At 36.0% G+C, this 21040-nt stretch overlaps 1 long non-coding RNA gene across 1 annotated transcript; it reads left to right on the top strand.

Moving 5' to 3' along the window:
• The first annotated feature begins 1054 nt into the window (after positions 1-1054).
• Positions 1055-19480, top strand: LOC148223953 (uncharacterized). Its single transcript, XR_015803557.1, has 5 exons — positions 1055-1175; positions 2390-4606; positions 5887-5917; positions 7381-7456; positions 18547-19480. It is a non-coding gene; the product is annotated as an uncharacterized LOC148223953 (long non-coding RNA).
• Positions 19481-21040: the final 1560 nt, after the last annotated feature.

Raw genomic sequence — 21040 nt, forward strand, 5'->3', positions numbered from 1 at the left:
GAGACTTCACCAGAGAAGTATTTTTGGAAACCCCACTCATACTTTGCTGTCAATGCAAAATGCACATTTTGGAGTCTATTTTCCTGCCATAACAAACCTCTTGAGAGCACAGGAAAGAGTAACCACAAGAAAAGAAAGTCTACCAAAGTTGCTCTTGAAATAATGGCAAGCTAAAAACCAACACAGAAGACCCACTGCAAAATGAGGAAAGAAGCAATGCAGAGGTGCATTAAAATAAGAGTATTAAAAGAGGATCGATGTTACTATGGCCTTCAGTCTAAAGCTCTTTGAGATACATGACCAGGGCTATTGCCAAGTTTGGGCAGCAGCACAGTCACTTTAATCTCAGTTAATCAAGGCAAAGAAATACTTTCTTCCCCCTAATTGAACAGTTTCCTCCCACGGGTACCACAGAAGTCAGTAGATTTGCAGTCCTATTGGTAGGATAACTTTACTTAATAATAACTAAATGCTTTCAACGAAGTGCCATGCAGTTCAGTATCCTGTTCTCCCAGCTGCAGAGGTTACAAATTACTGGAGCCAGGTAGAGGTATCCTGACTGTTTAGGAAAAGGTCCCTGAAAGATACAAGGTAAATGCCACCAAAAAAACAAGTACCAGCAATGGACTAGTGCTTAGCACAAATTTCTGCATGAGCCCATTAATCACATCAAGGGCCACTTCCATCCTTAATGGCATTATAATGAGGAAAAGCTTAGTATTTAACTAACTTCAGAATTGATTGTGCTTATAGAGAATTTTAATGTATTACTAATGCAATACTAATTACTGGAAATATACATGTACAGGAACCAACTGAGACTTGATCATTTGGTTTCTATTTTTGGTAGCAAAAAAGTTTTTAACTGCAATATTAACAAAACCAGAACTTCAATATGTTCTCCAAAACACATTAAAACAAATATTTAACTAACAGCCCTTAATTTACTGCTGTAAGATTTACTGGGTGATGAAAAAATACTGAATTACCATTATCTGAGTTTTGCTGCTTCAATAACTTGAATGAAATCTCATGCTTCAGACAGTAATCTTCAGTTTTTCCACTCTAATAGGATGCTGCAAGCAACATCACATGTTGCTTTTCCAGTCAGCCTAGGAGAAGACAATTGTGGAAAGTGGGAGAAATGAGCAACCTGAGAGGATCTTGTGGGATAGGTACTGCCTAGGAGTCATAATTTGGCAATCACAAACCTACACCCTGGCCATTGTATTGATGTGATTTTGAACTGCTGCTCTGAATTAAGCTGTCTTTGATATCAGCTTAAATAGTCTGTTACCAGAGGTGTAAAAAATGAGGAAAAGAGAAGTAGGAAGTGTCATTTATAAATCTGGTTAAAATACTTGCATGTTTTCAATTAGAAGTGATTTTGGATGAAAATTCTGGAAAATAAATTGGTTAGGTAATCTAGAAAATAGCTTGGTTTGGTTTTTACTATTTAACTTTTTCTGACATGAATTAGTCATTGGCAATGACCTAGTGCTAAAAACATTATGGACAATACTCTGTGAAGGCCATGTACAAGGGCAGTCATATATCATTCTCTGTCAGAAAATGTCATTGCAGTTAAGTAAAAAACCTCTGTAACTTTATAAAAGGAAGCTTCTTAGTCACCACATTTCTAGTGATGGGGTTTTAAGTTTTGTTTTGGTAAGCAGCACAATAATGTGACAGAGATCAAAGAACCAAAGGTTCATAAATACCACCTTCTTGATATGGAAAAACAAGTTAGCTGACACATGTAAAAGGTGACATCTTGTGAATAAAGCTGCTTAAAATCTCCTTTTTATACCTCTTTTTGATTCAAAGCATCTAATTAATAGCATCTAATTAATGAATGTTTCCCACTGCATTATGTTTTTTGTCCCTAATTAAATATCTATTACACTTTTACTTGCAGTATTTTTATGATCCTTGTTATCTTACAAATATTTTACAAAATTGCTCAGTGTGACAAACCATTTAAATAGTAATTCTCAAATAATATCAAAGCATTCTAATGAACCTTAAAGGTTTTCTAGTCCAAGAACTGAGTATGTTATACCTCATTAAGAAATCAAATGTCTTCCTATGTATGTTGTTTTGTTGTTGAGGTTTGTTTTTTCACTGCCCAGTTTCCCAACAGCAAGGCACTCATGGGCGTGGATTTAGATACTGTATTATTTTATAGTGTTTAGAATTAAGAGGAAACTGTTATGGCAAGACTACATAATACAGTTGTCAATGACAAGAGAGGACTGAATTAAGAAGTCCCCTCACTTAGCTTGTATTTTGATATTCTGTTCCTTGCTGCAACTTAACTAACATAGAAATCCCGCATATGAAGAGTGCGTATGAAACACTGTGTTGAACACATCCTATCTTTTTTCAGGGATACATTCTGTTCACCATTGTCACTACTGAGCTGGAGAAAGCAATGATAGCAACACACAGACCTCCTTGAGGGAAGAAGGCGATTTTATTGAGAATGCGATTCTATTTATAGGGTCTTCTGCGGACCTGCGACAAGACAGTAGTTCATTGGATAATTGGGAAAATGCCTCTGGGACAGCACTTCAGAACGGGTCCCAAGGTCGCACCAGGTGCTAATCTATGTTATTAATTCCATTCTATTTTGACAAAACTATAGTCCTGGGAAAAACTCCCTACCGGAGCTGAACACGTTATCAGCTTGGGAACGGATCTGTGAGAGAACCAGGAGAAACTCCAGCCTGGGAATGATTTTCCTGGCTGTAATTTCCCCAGATCTCTAATAGCATGTCCACACATCACGGGAAGAAATATGTAGGGAGGCAGGTTGTATGGCTAATTCTCACTGTAGTATTAAATGCAGAAACAGCCGGGATATGCACAGTGGAGATGGAAATGAGATCAGATATATGATGGTTTGATATGGTCCTTTTTAATTTGGCATAAAATTAATATATATGGAATAAAGAGCTCTTTGGAATATTTTGAGAGCATGCAAACAGAGAAACTTAAATCAAATTAAATTTAAAAGGACTTTGATGTAGCCTGTTCAGAAAATATGAAGGGTAAGATTCTTAAAATTATACTGTCCTAGATCCTAACAAACTCATAGAGAAAGTGTCAGATGTAAACCTTCATTAAAGCTAAAATAGATACAAGTTTAAAGTGATAGTTTCTTAAATGAAAAAAAAACATTTACTTATATTGAAATTGCTAAAACCAATATATTTTTCTTTAAAAATTATTATATTTTTAAAATTTCCGTTTGCTAGAAGCAATTCTCAAACTAATTTTTCTAAAGTGAGTGGAGGTTTTAAATATATTGAGAACTCAGAAATAGTGGGTATTTCAAAGTTTCTGAAAATCTGAATGCTTAAAATCCTTCAAGCTGAGTGCACTATTGCTCATGTAATAAAGTTGCTTCCACCTGAATTCTGACAATATCTCCTCCAGAAGAACAGTCCTTTGCTGTGGGCAGAGAGTTTTCCTTCAGTCCAAAAACTTCTGTGAATGGTTGCTTTCAACATAAAAATGTTTTTGCCTACCTTTCCTATCTTTTCTGCTGTTTTTAGCATTAGATCCTGGAGATGAGGTCATCTTCTGCCGCATCTCCTACAGCTGAGACTCATTTCACTGAAGATGGATGAAGCGTACAAGAAACAGTGCAGAATGTAAAGGTCTTGTGCTCTGCCTCCCCATGATGTAGATAAATGGAGGCTTTTGTGTCTTTAGTGTTGTTGAGGCAGAACATTTCTCAACTGCCAAAATCGCACAAAAAATCAAAATTCACAACTGGCATAGCTCTATGTATGATATACAAACTAACATTTTCATAGCATGCCATCAATTTTAAAGTCTATCTTTCTCAGTAAATCTCACCCAGGGCAGCCTTTCTTGAATGAGAAATCACCAGCAATGTGGCTTTATTTATGGGATTGATCACATTCTATGTGTGCTATGGAAATAAAAATATTATTCATATTAGTGCATGCAACACCATTTTTGATAATGTACATAATTTTAAATTCCCAGAGTAGGGTCCAGAAACATATATCCTCCATCACCTTTTCAAATCTGAAGCTTTATAAGCTTCATATTTACTTGTTAAATGTAAGGTTCCCCTTAGCTTTAAAAAGGAGGAAGTGTGTGTACAATTCAACTTGTATATAGAGAAATACATAATATTTTATTCTGACAGTTGGCATACCTGGCTTGATTGAATAATTCTTCACAAAAAAGACTGTATGGCAAATTTGTAAGTAAAATATTTATTCAAGAATAAGTATTTTTTTCAGTCCCTTAAGCAACTTTTTAATGGAAATGTGGAGCTAAATCTTCCTTTAAAAGCATGGGTTGTAGAAAATCCAGAGAATGTTACAATGGAAATGGCAAAATGCTTTTTTATGTGCCAACATTCTACTTGAAGGGGAGACAAACTCTATCTACATTTATAGAGGCTGTTCTAAGAAATGGGAAATCTTACTGTGTGCAGTTTATCACAGGACATACTTTTCCAGAAGGAGATTCCATTCAGAAGATGGAATATCTATGAGGTACATGTATGCCAGATCCTGAAGCTTGAAATGCATTGCACAACTTGGAAAGGATGAATTTTATGGTGAGATAACAAGTGGAAAAGTGTGTGCCTGTTTTATCTATGCAAACCATGTAAACTATGAATTTTCATAAGTTAACATCAATATTCATCAGCTGGTCTAAGTCTACTGTATTTACATGCAATAAAACATATTCTTGTCTATATAGGGCTAAAATTAGCACTACCTGATTTCCCAGAAGATAGTCCACAATATGTAATTTTTTTAAAATTGATACTTTAATGTACATGAGGACCGTTTATTTTGGAAGGAATGCAAAGTGGCATCTCTGGATGCACTGTTCTGAGCCTGTGTATCAGGGTAGACTTTTAGTGGTCCAGTGCAGCAGTTGGTAACCAAGCAGTGCTGAGCTGCAGATGATTCCTGTCTCTGCTTTTGCCATATATTTGCTTTTCTCACCAAGGGTATATCCATCAAAGGTGCTGACAAGCAGCACTAACAGTGTATATCAGAAGGGTCTTGGTTATGGTTTTGGTATGAAACTTGGAGTAGCTGTGTCATGGAAGGTGCTTCAGGTTGCCTTTAGAGATGAATGGATAATCCAGGGACAAAGAATCTGCACTAACTGTCTTTCAGAGCTCTGAGATTTTATTTTCTTTCTTTTTTTTTTTTTTTTTTTTTTTTTACTGTCTGTGCTGGCGAATGGGAGTCAATTCCATGTTTTTTTTTCATCACTGCAATTTCTAGATTGCAGGAAAACGTATCAAGATATTTGAATAGCAAAGAATGTAGTGATAGGAAACACCTTATCATTATTCCTCAGCACAGCAGGAAGTTAGCAAGGGGACATTCAGATAAATGACTTGTGCAGGCTCCATAACATTGTGAAATGCTAACAATTTCAAGTTGCATTTTTCTAGCTAGAAACTGTAACGACCAAAATGAAATATAAACACTTCTTGAAATAATTTTTTTTACATCTTTTTCTTAAAAAGTACAATATTTTTTTAAACACAATAATTGTAAAAACTTATGTTTCTGTTGACATTCATTCTTACAATTGAGAGCCCTAATATGATCTAAAAGCAGACTAGGAATTTATTGTAGACCTGCCTGTTCAGCCATTTTAAAAAGAAAAATCTGAACTTTGAACACACTGGTACATATATTTTATTTGGTTTGGGGTTTATGTGGTTTTATTAATTTTCCTATAGATAATGGGGGCCGTGGCAGTTTGTTAATGGCATCAGTGTTGTATATTTAAAATTTTTGATTTATGCGTTTTAAATAATATTGTAAAAGTTAGTTTTTAAAACTACACTTCTAATTCTTTTCTTCATAGGTATGGGTGCTTCATTTGCGTGACTGTTGTGGTAAGAAATTACATTTGGCTTGTCATATTTGGAACCTGTATCTCTTGGTGACCCTCTTCAAGAGAAAGAAACTGTTCAGGGCACGAATAATAAAATATGTGCCTTTTCTTGCATCACTTTTACCTGCTTTAGTATAATATATATTTACGGCTTTTCCCATTTTCCATTAATTTTGACTTTGAAATCTCCTGCTTGTATGTCATGCCTGCACATACAAAAACTCCAAATAGCTGGATGACCTGAGATAATTCTCTATGAGGATTCTTGCCATGGTTTAGACAAAGGGGGGAAATTGCTCTCTCACACTTGTGCAAGCTCCCTGCCAGAGATTTGTGACTTTGGCTGTGCTCTGGGCAGACAATCTCTCTTCTACACAGATGGCATTTTTTGCAAAAATTGTGATAATTTCTGACTGGCCAACAGGCAAACAGAAAGTAACTCTTCCACCCTGGTATCATCCATTTTGATTTCATAAATCTATCTAACCAAATAAATGGGAATAAGAAGCAGATTTGGATCCTGAAGCTGCTGGCCTTAGCATTTTGTTCTGTGGTTTGAAAGTACGTTGCTTCAATCTACCATCTATTTCAAATTCAGAGGATGAGTTATGTTGCATCTGACAGAGAAATATATATGAATTATTGTAGCCGAAGTTACAAATTATGCTTTGAGATGAATATTATCAGATAATGATTTTTTTCAACTATTACATCTATATGGTAAGAAAAGTACAATTTTCCTCTCACTGAATTTCATGACTACTTCTAACATAAGTGATAAACCTTTAAAGTGATGCAAACAGATTTAGTAGTACAGCTTCCACTTAACACTAATAGGACTTTTAAGGCTAATTTCCTGTGCATCAACTGGAAAATATGCCACTTAATATAATCTAAACATGTATTTATAGCTTAATTATTCTCTACCATTAGACAAAATGCACCATTACATAGTTCCATAACTTATTTTAATGATATCCTGTACTATGCCCTGGTTGGAGAAAACACTTCAAAATGTTTTGAATGCCTGCATCTATGATAAATCTGACAACTGTGTGTGTACATAGTTTGGAAAGAAACCACAAAACCTCAAAGTGCAATGAAAACTTATCTGTCAAGCTAGAGAATTTTATTTTGAAAATTGTAATGGCAAACAAAATGAGAAACTTCTGAAGAATACAGTGAATTTGAGCACTCTGGAATCATACAAGAATAAAAGCCTGTACTTTCACTGGTGTGAGTAGTGGAAGAGAACAGACTTTGTATCTAAAACAACAGAACATGCCTGATGCTTAGAAAAATCTATTTGCATGAAGAAAATACACTGTCCCTACTTTTATCAATGTTCAGAGTGTCTATCATGGGTGATCAGTGTTTGAAATCTCAAAAGTATAACCTTTGACAGTTGCAGTAAGAAACAAGGCAATTTTAAAACAATTTTTTTTTTAATTCTTTCTTTCCCAGGGTATGTTTGATCAACCAAAGTGAATTTGAAAGGAAATGGCAAACTTCCTTGAAGTGGCCTTCAAAATAAAAAAAGGTAAAATGTTAATGTTCTGGGAGTATGTAAGACTTTAATGTCTTGTAAATGACTGTGGAAAAGCAGCATGCAAGAATTCCCAGTTATTGCATAGTGGTTATACTTGGTATAATACTGACTTCCAGAATTTGTTTGCACCAGAGGAAAATAAAATCTGGATATTTCTGCAAGACTTGGGGAAAAAAATGACCTTCCAGATGGCACATGGCATAGATATTGGTGTTAGGAGTACCAGGTAAACTTGGTATCTCTCTAGTACACAGACTAGAAGAACATTTTATTACATTAAAATAAGCAGTGAAAGTACAATTAAAAACACACATAAGACTGGCAGATCTACTACCATTTAGTGAATAAAATTCGCAGAGTTGATTAAATGACATTTTTCTGTACTTAAACATATTGTACTATAGCTACTTATATTAGCAAGAAAGTAGATTAACAAGATGAGTGATTGTTCTTGGTATTTTTAATAAGTATAATACTGCAGCAATAACTTCAATGATAAGTTGAACTGCTTAAAATAATTGCAGTGTGGTAAAGGCAAAAAAGTATTAAGTATTTTTAGTGTCAGGTGCCTGCTGTGCTTAAGAATAAGAGCCCAGTGGTCATCTTGTATAAGTTTTTATGCCTTCATTTATGCTTATTGAGAATCTGGCCTTTAAATGTAATGCTTTGATTTCAAATTTGATCAAATACCTTTTAAATTTGGGAGTAGTTACTTTTGCAAAGCAATTCAGACTAATCTGAAACTAGATTATTAATTGCAGACACTTCAATGATCTGATAGGAGAGGGTGACATCATGTAAATGATTACACAATTTTAAATGCAGAAGCTTACTTTTTCTTTTTTCTAAAAAAATAGCTCTAATGCTTCAAGGCTACAACGAAACCAATTAGCCCATTTTCTAGTGAATAAGTCTGAATTAGAGATTTCTATGTCATAAATCAGAAAGGGTAATGGAACTTCTTTGCGGCTTAGCACAGAAGTGGCAGAAGTTAACATGGGGAAGATGAATGTGCCATACACATCCTTCCTCTGTATTATTAGAGGATGTGAACTAATGGCATTTACTATGATCACTAGTTGTGGGTTAACACTAAGCTTTACATAATCAGCTTCATGGATTTTTTACCGGGACTTGCAAACTGAGAAGCTTGTTTTTATTGGCACAGTTTGCTCTGTGAACAGATTATCACATGGTTTAGACCACCTCAAAGACCTCCTTTCCTCTCTGTAAGCTGTGTCTGTTGTGAACTTGCATAAGCTCATGCATTAGGTGGGATAATTTTCTTCTCAATCACAGACATTTTCAAATGCAGTTTTTAAGCTTTCCTTTTAAATGCATTGATTAAAAATCCCAACAAAACACTTTTTAGTATTCCCCATCCTTAAGGAATCTCCTACCCCTTATAAATCAGCTTCACCTAGAAAAAGGAGATTCTGCATGAGAATGACCTGTACCTAAATGTTGTTCCAGTATGGCTCAGACTGCTCAGTCCTTTATATCTTATAGCAACGTTCCTCAGTAAAAACCATATTGGTTTAGTATTTCTTTATTCATCATCACTTCTAAGCTCTAACAGAAAATGTCACTGGAAACAGATCCTATTTGTTTTGGTTCTGTTGACCTGTTTCAACCCCAATCCTGCATTTTAGTTTTCTGCCTTATTACTTTGGCAGTGAGAGATTTACACATATCATTGTGTCTCAGAAACTAATTTTTCAATGCAAAAATATAACCATGAGAGTTCTCAAAACCTGGGTTTTGGTCCATAAGAAACCGACATACAGAATATTAACAGGGATGTACCAAACATTGCCATCAGAAGTGAATATCGCTTCCTTTAAGATCTGCAGGTACAAATTCAGATTTTATATCAATGTCTCAAAAATGTTTCCTGCTACTGTTCCCTAAGACCTGTGAGCATTTAGGATGCTAAAGAAAAAAGTTTAAAACAGCTTTAGAGTCTAATTACTGGATATATTCTAAGACACATATCCTAGTTAAGAAAGTGTAACTCAAAATGTCTATCTTCCTTCTTTTTTTATTCTAAACCTAATTATATCTGAGGGACACTGTAATTTGTGCAGCTTGATGTATCTGCCTCAAGCTTAATGAAAAAACATCTGATGATATAATGAGGAAGCACTATGCCATAAAAAGAGACCTAAAGGATTTCCACAAGAATAGAGGTAGAAGGATTAAGGAGTCCTCCACAGTTAGCTCACCAGCTGAAGGCAATTTTAAAATTTTGCTTTGTTGCTTAAAATTTAGCTCACATTAGTTTTCTCTGAAGTGGGAAAAAAGGCTATTACAACTATGAGTAATTGGAGTGCCATCTGCTTGAGGGACATAAACTTACAATATAGTTCAGACAGTTAATATGGATTAAAACACCGTCAAAGTTTTATGCCAAAAAGTTGTTGAGACTGTTTTTTTTTCTGGCAGAACACTGGCTCTTGGTAATTTATCCTAATTTTCTATTTATACAAGAGCTGTAATCTTAAGCATACAAGATTAATGAAGGTTGATTTGACTGCCCTCTTTGCTTCCTGTGCCTTCTACAGCATTATAAAGGTGGCAGATTGCTAATCAAGAGTCCTTGACACTTTGTCCAAACTCAGGGGTGAATTTCTTAGAAATTATAATTACCTGTAATTCCAGACATGATCTCTTTGACTGAATCACAGCTAAATTATTTCTTTTCCACGCATATTCCTTGCGAAATGAGACCATGCTTATAAATAGCATTTCATTATTCAAAGTACTCTTTCCTTCTTTCATAGTTTAATCTCTGACACTACAGCAGTAGATGTCATGAAAATATAGATGGCAATAGTTCACAATTACACTTGTCTTATGTAACAAATAGGACACTTGTTGCTGTTAATTAGAGATTAGCTGTTGGAATGGCCATAATAAAACACACAGCAACAAAGTCTCCTTTCCAGATAGGAAAGGAACATTTTTTTGTAACACTACCTTCCTGAAGTACACTCACTCGCTAACCCAAGAACAGAATACAGCTCCTTGGTCAGAGCGAGCAACACCTCTTGCACAGATGTTTGCATTATAAACAACAGAGTTCTCAAAATACACACTCTGTAAACAGTAGCAGGTGCCTTTGTTTGCTCCTGGGAAAACCTCTGCCCCCAGGCCAGCCCTTGGGAAAGCTTTCTGTTCTCACACAGCTTTCCCAGGCTACTGTGTATCCACAGACACTAACCTGTTTTCTTCATTTTTTGAGGATATTTTCGTGTGCTACAACAAAGGATTATGTTGCAGTGTACTGTGTACTATATACAGTGCCCTGTGTATTGCACTTGCAGCCCAAGCTTATTTATCTGAATCTGAACATATGTTCATCTGAGCTTTGCAAGGGCCTTATAGTACTAGAAGATCATGTCTCTTAAATGCCAACTATTCTCAACCAGCATAATACTGCTTTTTTTATAAACTCCAGTATTTAAGGAATCCACTAACTGGATAAGCAATTATAATTTCTGTCATTATCTATGGCATCCTAGACACCTGCCAAATGTTCGATAAAAGATCAGGACTGGAAGGAGACATTCAGAATCTAAAGACAAGTAGGCAGAGATTACAGGATACAGATAGTGGTAAAAAGAGATTAATATACAGTGAGAAGATTTTCCTTCATAAATATAGACATTCAGATTACCATAGATGAGCGTGATAGAAAAAGAAAATTACCTTACAGTTTCTTTATTTCAAAGGTCAATATGCCTATAGTGGCTGCAGTGGTATTTCGTGGTTTTGTTCACAAAAGACATTTGCTATCACCTTTATTTCTGCTTGCTTTCCTGTTCTTTCCTTCCTAGCTTGCCAGCTAGGTACCCAAAACACTGATCACATAGGTGCTGTGAAAAGAGCTACTATTTCTATTTAGACTTTCTAAACCATTTTAACAGAAGGAATTAAAAATAAAATTGGTGATTAAATAATAATTACATAATTTTTATTGCATTAAAGACTCTTAAAGCCAGGGTGAAATAGTTTGACACTATTTCTACTTGATCTCCTTTGCTAGTCTGTAATGACTTCAGCTTGGTTACTTTAAAGCCATGCCTTTTCTTCTCCCTGGAGAGAGATCACCAGTCACAGATTATTGTGATTCTTATTTCATAACGGACAAAATTTTCTTCTCCTCATTTATGCAGCATATCCTACTAAATACACTTGATTCATGTTTGTTGCTATTACAATACATACAATGATGATAATAAATGGGGCCATGTGGGAGTCAGCACGACTGGTGTTCCAGGTCAGGCAACCATCACTGAAGAAGAGTTGTATCCCAACCCTAGACCATGGGAAGCACTTGTTTAAGTTGTGGTGACCCCAGAGAAATGTTCCAAAGAGTTATGGGATTGGCCACGTTAATGTCTAATTTACTAGTCAGTTATCACCACTCCCATATCCAGAATGTTTTCCCTTCCTTGTGTTCCTATTGGCCCCCAGTTGGTGCATTGTTCCACCCCACCTACCCCACTGGACCCTACCTTTCCTTACTCCACCTCTGCTCCACTTTCCCCTATACCCATTGGACCCAACCTCAACTCCACCTCCTCTCCTACCCCATATTTAAACCCTGGACCTCCCTTCACCCTCGGCTACAAGCACTGGCTCCTAAAGAGGCCTCATCCCCTTGGTTGCTGTAATCGGATTTTTGGGCCTCGTCCCACTTTTACTTTCACTGTTATTAAAGTGTTTTATGTTACTAAGCCGTGGTCATTGCACTGCTCTTCTTTTATTTGGCCACTCTTACCCTGAATATCTGCAAGCCCTAAAAAAGGATTGTCAGGGACCGCCCTCGATCCCGACAGGGCCAGACATCTGCTATGAAGAATTTTTTGATGCATTGGTCATAAAGGTCAGATCAGGGATGATTGTAAGGATACTGAATTAGCTAGTTCATTGAGTTCCCCTTCCTTTCCAGGTTTCTTTGTCCCTGACAGTTTTCACCTCTCTCCAAGACGTTTCCATTTCACTGCAGCAGATTTAGGTCTTCTGCCCTTTAGTCTGTGCTCTGGGTTCAAAGGCATAGAGCAGCAGCCTGACTTCCTTCTCCTTGCACAACACAAGTAGCAATAGTTTATATTTTTGTCTGAGTGCAATAGATAACTTCAAGGTTAAACCTCAGGATTAGAATATATATAGCTCAATGAATTAATATAAATTGATTTTTAAAAGCCAAATAAATACATGTCCATGCATTTCTTTATGGGAATGCTCACAAAAAAATATTTGCTGCAGGCAGCTGTACACACACAGGCACTCTATGTATTTAATTAAAATGATGAATATAAAATTAAATTTAAAAATCTGTTCAGCCTATATAATCAACATCCTGTCCTAGTATAAGGATGAAGAAGAAATATCCAAATTTTGTTGATTGAGTTAATATTACATTTTTTTTCCAAATACATTGTTTCCTAGATGCCTTTCATGCCTGGTCTCTTCTAAATTTGAGGTCATGTCTTCCTGCTATGGATCCTTTATCATTTCACTGGATAACCCATGGGTACCAGTGTTTGTCAGGATTGTTTTTTCTGTATGTTTCAAAGACACAAAAACTGCAGTATTTTTCTATTAATTTCAAATTTATCATGTAGAAATTAACTTCATTTTCTGAATGAATGCCCTTGGTATTAAAATTTCACTTTTACGGTTTCTTCCACATTGTAAAACTTATGTCATCGAAGCCTAAGACTGTGTATTAGGCTTGATTAAAAAGTTATGAACAGGCTTCAATATATTTTGTTTCCTGCCCTTATCCACTCATTCATGTTCCTGTTGAATTTGATAAGCCTCAGCATTTAAGAACCTCAGCACTGAAGTAACACAAGAGCACAGGTAACATTTTTGGACCACCTCAGAGCACCATCTTCTGTTTTGGTTTGTTGGGGGGGAGTTGTTTATTTATTTGGTATATTTTTCATTTACAGAGTTTTTAATGGGAAAAATGAAAATTCTAGCACTATGTTTTAACTGAAAATATAATCAATTCTTCTCTTAATATAAGGTGCAAAGTACCATTTTTCATATATTATATAAACATATATATAAAGTAATATATAAATATTAATTGCTTAAGTAATATTTACAAAGTTAAACACTGAATCTCTTTCTAAATCGTATCCTTCTTTTGCTTTTCTCTATTGCTCTATATGGCAGATTCCATTACACATCTTGTCCTATTACTGCTTCATAGTCTTCATGCTGTTTGATCTTTACTTTTTTACTCTGCTTTTCATAATTTTCCCTGCTCTTACAATTTAATTCATTGTTCCATTTTTCATTTGCTTTTATAAATTTATATTCTGTTTTCTATTTTTAAACTTATTTAACAACTTTTATTGTCTTTATTTCATTTTCTGTCTTTCCATTGTCACTCAAATTAAATACATCTTAATTTTCTCTCAGTCATGCATTATGTACCAGGAATACATTTCTGTTTTCTTCAGCTATTTTGTGAAATTCTGAGTTTGGTTTTGTTTTTTCTTTTTTTGGGGGGTGAGGGGGAAGGAGAACTAAAACTGCTACTTCTCCAACAAGAACTGATATTTCACCAACAAGTGCTGATATTTCAATATTAGTTTACATATGAGAATCAGTGGATTGATTTTATCCAATCATTTCTATGTGTAGATCCAAGTTAATATTACTGCTACCAATTTATTTTCAGATTCAGGAACACAGTGAAATGTTGTGGTCGAGGTTTTTGTTGAAGTGAAACAGGTGAAGAAGCAGGAATGGCCTTTGTGAGGGTCTCACAGAGATGTTTATTTCAGCCACGCGTGAGCACAGTCCCAGAGATCAGAGGCAAAGGCAAGACTGTTGGTCTGGGACTTTGGGTTAAGTACATGGGGGTTTTACAAGGATGGGGTTTGAGTGTAAGGGTCAACAGGGAACCAGGGTGGGAGCGACCAAAAGGCTGACAGACAGACAGAGGGCAGGGAACTGTCCCAAGGAACAGAACAAGGCTTGTCTAACCTGATAAAACAGGATTCGTTATCAAAAGCAGATAACTGAGAGGCTTCTCCAGTCTTTTAACTGGGAGCGCCTTGCAAGGTCTCCACAGTGAAAATAACCAGGAAAAGACATTATTCCACAATCACAAACAGTAGATTCTTGATAAAGAATACTGATGACATCACTGTGTATTCCCATACAACAATCTACAGAAAAGACTGAAGGCTACAAGGAAAGAGTAGGAAAGGTGGGGTTTTTTCTTTTCCAGACACCCTTCAAAAGTAGGCTTTATTACATAAACATCACAGGGCTTTTGGGGTGCTGGTCCATATCTTAACTACAAAAAGAAATCAAAATACCAGACATGCTTCCCCCAAAAACCTCCAAAAATACCATTCTGTTTCTGCCTGAGTTTAGAAAGTTATTTCCTATCTGTAGATTTGCTGATCATTTTATCACTGAATGTTAGTGACTGCAGAACTCTTTTGTGATAATTCACCTTTCAAAATTCATGTAGATAGAAGCAAAGGTAAATAGGAGTATAAGCCAATTTCTTATTTATTCAGTTAAGTAAAAATATGCTTTGAAAAATTTACTTTATAATGCTCACCTTTGGTTATCTTACTGAATTACTTCTCAGTCACCACTGAAAAACACCACCATCAATTGAATTTTCTGTATCAGAACCTGGTATTTAATTTTTTCAAGGAGAAAAAGGCAGTTTTTTAACTTATTCTTGAATTTTAAATTTGAATTACAATGAGATACTTACTTTTTTCTTTCACTGTAAAAGGACTTTTTAAATTAAGAAAATTATATCTTGTTTATAACTTTTTTAGTGTAAACATGTGGCAAGTGATACCAAAAGTCCTTGAGAAATAGATATTAAATTGGACTTATTATACTAGAATGGCTTTGTTCTTGTTTAGCTGTGTACAACCTGCAGCTACTGTTTTCCTTTACAATGAACTTTGGGTTCCTCCAAAGGTCCAGAGTAATCTTGCTTTTAAATGGAAGAAAAGAGAATGGCATTTCATTGTCCATAACTTAAAAATTCACTTCCTTACTTTTACTTTTTATAGAAAGTGTTGGCATATTATTCATATGAATACTTAGAATTTGTAATCACCAGTAAGGTTTATTGCCCTTGACTTGTTTTCAGCAGAGGTGTATGGTATTCTTTTTATTTTCTTTTTTTCCATATACACTGACAGTTATGCTGGATCAGGATGAAGGTATAGCAGGAAAACTTTAATCTTTTAGGCATGTTTCATTCAGTAACAAGCACAATTTCTGATGAATAGGGGAGTGATCTGACACTGACCTGATGTCTAAATCTTCCAGGCGTACAGTGTTACAAGCAGTGTATTAAAAAAAAGAAAGTCCATCATATATATGCACTAGTTAATTTGTATGGAAATTAATAACTTGCCATTTAAAATGAAATTTTTTAAAAAATTAGTCAGGGACGAATAAACATTTTGAGATTGGCTCTAGTTTAGTGGTTAGACTGTTCACGAATGTGAGGAGCCCAGATTCATGGTTACCTGAACAGAAAGGATGGGGTTTTTAACATATCTTAGAGGTGAACACTAAAAGAATAAAGATGCAATAGTTTGCGTGCTTTTAAGATGCAATTTTTGCGTATTTTAACAAAATTGAGATAAGACGTGAAAAATAATACTTCACAATGAGAGTGGTTAAACACTGGCCCAAAGAGGCTGTGGAATCTGCACACTGTAGCTTTTTCTCTGCCTCAAGTCCTGAACAACCTTTGAAATTAGTTCTAAGCAGAAGCTTGGACTAGATGAACTTGAAGGTTCCCCTCCAGCCTTCACTATTATATGAGTATTGCACTAATTGTCAGAGCCCATAAACAGACTATGGGAAATCCAAATTCAAATTAATGTTCTTTCTAAGTTAAAGGAAACATCCCATATCCCACTGAATGCCAAGTCCACAATGAACTTAAAGTCAATTTCTTCATTTCTTGACCCTACATCACTGAAGTTATTAGTTGAATAACTGGAACAGAAATTTTGTTGGGAACATCTGTTAATTGGGTCCTTTCTGCACTCCATTCCGTTTCAGTCACTTGTTTTCTGCAGGTTCCTTCTTGAGATGCTTCATTTTCTTGCACTATCTATCAAGTAAGAGCACATAAGCTGATGCAAGAAATGCCGCCTTGAGTCCAAGCCCTGTCAGCAGGTGGTAGCCCCCACGAAATTCCTTGGAAGCATCTAGTGGTCCATGTTTGATACACCATGGTTCTCACTTCTCAGAAATTCTCTCATTTTATCAGCTTATTTTCACTTGAAGCTCTGTGTCAGGAGATATATAAAAAAAACTGAGATACTATTAATTTTCCATCTGTGGTCCTGGTGAGTTTGTTCCACCATTTCTTGGAAAGAATGAGAACTGGTGTGCATTTGTACCATTAGAAGCAATTATTTCATTTTTTTGTGATGTACCTGGCTGTGATTTTTAGGACAGCATCACGCTTTTTATTTTCTAGCATTGAGGCTACTTGAAGAATCAGAGGTAGAATTTCAGGTTGCTTTTTGTTAATGTGCAGGACTACTGTTTACTTTCACTCTGAAGTAATAGAGTGCAAAGTAGGTAGAGGTGAATGCATCTTTCCAGATGGTGCAAAGAGGCAGAATAACTGTCTTTGCCTGGACTCCTGGATGTCTGGAGCCAGCCCTGCTCTACTCTGGAAGTAAGTGCCCCACTTCATATACCCTATGTTTTGTCAGGTCTCATTAACACAAACACAGGTCACCCAAATTCTCTCTCAGTTTCAGGGCCAGAGCTGCCTTGCAGCTACCCAGGTGCACTGGTGTGCACAGCAGTGCTGTCTGTCTGTCTGTCTGTGAGCAGTCACAGCACCACTATCCCCCAGCAGGGCAGGTGTGTGGAGTGCCAAAGCACAGGCAGAAGACTGCTCTCACTAGGTAGGATATCTCTCTTCCCAGAGCTGAGAGAGATGAAGATCTCGGTAACCAAGAGTTGACCTTTCCTGCAGAAGTAAACCATTCATTACCAGTAGAATCTGCTGGGCTCAGTCTAGGGGGTCACAGTGATCAGGCACAGCTACCCATGCATTGCATCAGTGCCACCCTTATTAGTACAGGTACTTCTGTTATTTGGAGAACTGCAAGGGTGTGTGAGAAAAGGTGCAGAGGTAGTCCAAATGTGCAGAAATAGAAATTCAGATAATTTATCATTCTTCTGTCTTGTGAAACTGCCCTCTCCTCAGGCTGTTGGCAGTAGAGTCAGCAGGTGGGGAGAGGAAATAGACTGCCTGCTTTTCCTTACATTGATTTATGTCTGTTCACTGTAAACAAGAGAGTATATATAATAGATGTGGACTTTAATTAAACTATTGTAAAATAAGCAATTACAGCTACTAGGATCCCTTTCATGTCTGAACACATAAATTATTTCAGGATTTTTGATGAAACTTTGTAAAGGAGCTAGCTAGTTTCCAAAATATGCATTTATGTGTTTGGTTTTTTCATTATCAAGAACGCATATTCATTATCAAGTTTGCATATTACAAAGACCTGAACAATATAGGTAATGATTTTGTTTCCATTTTAGTATTTTTTAAATAATTACTAATTTCTGAGAAGCAATAAAAAAGCAAAATTTTCTGTAGGCTTTTTTTTTCCAATGTGTGGGCCCAGTGAATTACATGATATGCTAGAGATACCACTGAAATTATAAGAACAATTTACTCATACTCCATGCAATCATGGAGTTGCTTTTGATAAGCAAAACAAAAATATTTCCTGTGTCTGTGATCTGTTAGCAAACTGCATGTTTTTGTTGTGTGGAATTCAAATAGCTTTATATTCCTATTAATGTTTGAACTCATGCTTCACCTTCAGCTGTTACTTAGATTTTGTAGCCAAAAGAGATGTTTTGCACATAAGGAAGGTGATGAAAAAATATTTGCTGTAAGCCAATATAAAAATTAACTTGTTCAACATGAAGCAAGTAGCTAAATAAGCTTTTCACCTTAACTCTTCTTTCTTACCCGCTTTTTTGCTTTTTTTCTTTCCTTCCAAATCATCATACGAAAGCCAGTGCAGAAAATGAGAGCAGAGCTGGAGCTGGTGACTGATTTGTAGACAGCCCTTGTACAGATATGAGGGAAGGAATATAGCTCAGGAAGACTTGTGTCTGTGTCTGCAGCACACGGAGCTCAGGCTGCTCTGTGCACAGCTGGAGCACAGTGCTGTCTCAGAGGCACCCAGCCTGCAAAGCCCCCACTGCTCTGCCCCTGCGGCACCGAGGTTACACCTGCGTGTAGAACTCCATCCATTTGACTGTGTCACTTAATGGGACAGCACGGTGCCAAAGCAAACACTGAATTTCTAAGTGGTGTGATGCACGACAAATGCAGCCAGTGTTTCATTTATCAGCAGCCAAGGTTTGTTTCCTTTATGTGCAGCTGCTCAGAGCTGCAAAAGCATCTGAAGGGGGACTGGTAAATCCTACGGCACTCAAGATGACCTCGTGTGACCACCCATGTCTCTGCATCCTATTTTCATGGGCTCGAGATAACAAATTTGCAGAGAATATGACCATCTTGGGCCTTCAGGTGTGGCTTGATAAATGCTGCACAGTGGAGAAGAGATGAAGCTTTTTCTGTATGTGATGTGGCCTGGAAACAGAGCAGTACCTTTGTTGCACCACACCTGCCCTAAGAAGCCCAGACGACCTGGACTGGCTCTGCACAGAGCCAGCTCTGAGTCTTCCCATCCAGGGCATGATTAATCCACCTGGATTTGATTATAAATGGTTAATCCCCTTGGATAAACCACAGATGATGTGAACTCACTAAGCCCTGCTGCATAAGAAATATTATTCATTGACTCTAATAGCAGCTCATGTGATTTAAAATAGAATAGTCTGTTTTGCCAGGAAAATAAACAACTAAAAAAAAATAAAATGGAATTGGGTTTTTATCTCAACCATAGATTACATCTAGAAGGATTTTTAAAAGTGGATTTTAAAAGATTAGTTTAAAATAATCCCTACAGTTTGATGGGATTTAAAATTGTATTAATTTATTTCAAAAATGTATTTGAAGTCCTTTTAAAAAGTAATTTTCTTTCCTTTTCTGTTGCATAAAATCTTACCTTCCAATTTGTCATACCACTGGCCAAATGTTAGTTGATAGTTTTTTAATTTTCACTTTAGTTAATATTGATTCATAATGCTGTGTCCTTAACTTCAGTCCTACGTCTAAAGATACATAAATTATGAGAAAAACATGAAAACATCAGATTTTGACCTGAGCCTTGGTGTTTTCTGTCTGATGGAATTAGAAACCCATCCTCCAAATACTGCTTTTATATCACTTTTCACAGACAAAACTCAACAAGAAATGCTTTTAAATATGTAAAACACTGGGGAAAAACACATTTCTATTGTTTTAGTATTTATTTTGTTACTTGAGGAAAGGTAATGAAAATGTTTTTATGGTGTTATTTGATGATTACCCTCCTTGTGAGGTTAGAAATGTTCATAAAACACATTTAAAATATGCTAGAAGTTGGAAAAAAATGTAGGAAAGAATGTGCTGTGGGTCCTCTTAAGCCAGACTTCTTGAAGTATTTCTTCCAAATGTGTTAAATGAGCCTTCCTTGCACTCATGAATGTGTTCTTTCTGAATCCTACTAGGACTATAAATTTAATTTTTTTCCCTCTGATTTCATAATTAAATGAGAGCTATGGATCATTGAATAGACATAAAGCTTGTAAGTAGGTGGAATTTAGGTCTGGGATAATGTGGGGAGAAGTGACTGATGTGTGGATGGCACAAAGGTATTTACATTACAGTAATTCTGTGTTCCCTGTATGGTAAAGAGCTCACCTGAATTCCAAGACCTCTTCCTTCCTCCTGTCCTTCCTTCCATCTTTTTCTTTCTGGAAAAATAAAAATCCTTTTCTGTGAAGGGTAAGAAATATAAGGAAGCAGGCTATTAGACAGGAAATTACATCTAATTTTTTCTGGATGAACTCATCCATGGTGAGAAGAATAATAAAACAACCCTTTGTACAGATTTTTATTCAGAAAATAAAGAAGCATGTGGATAATTCTTTATGAAAACATGTTTGGATGATCCAGAGTATCAAACTTGGCAGAATAATGAGAGATCATGTTTTATTCCCTTTGCATTTTTTCCAGCTGAGAAGAGTAACAGTACCATACAGAGGTAAGTTCTTAATCAGTCCAGGAAAGGTGATGGAGTTCTTGCCTACCAGGCTATTATTTTTTACTGAAGAGCAAGAGAATTGCTTTTTCTTGATGTTTACAATAACTTAAAGGCCAAAAAGATTGTTCAGTAATTTAGATTCCACTCACATAGGCAGAACACATTCTATCTAATTTGAAGGTATTTCAAATATGCTCTCCAATCTCATGTATTTTTATAGGAATATATAATTTTCTAATGACACCTCTATAAGCAGATGCCTCCATGCCATTAATATGGTCTTCTGCTCACAGCAGTTATACAGACCCATTGTTTTTAGTGAGATATTTCAATATTTATGTAAACATCCTAA

The sequence above is a fragment of the Sturnus vulgaris genome, chromosome 4, assembly GCF_052056855.1.
Source record: "Sturnus vulgaris isolate bStuVul1 chromosome 4, bStuVul1.hap1, whole genome shotgun sequence".
In the NCBI taxonomy this organism is placed as follows: domain Eukaryota; kingdom Metazoa; phylum Chordata; class Aves; order Passeriformes; family Sturnidae; genus Sturnus; species Sturnus vulgaris.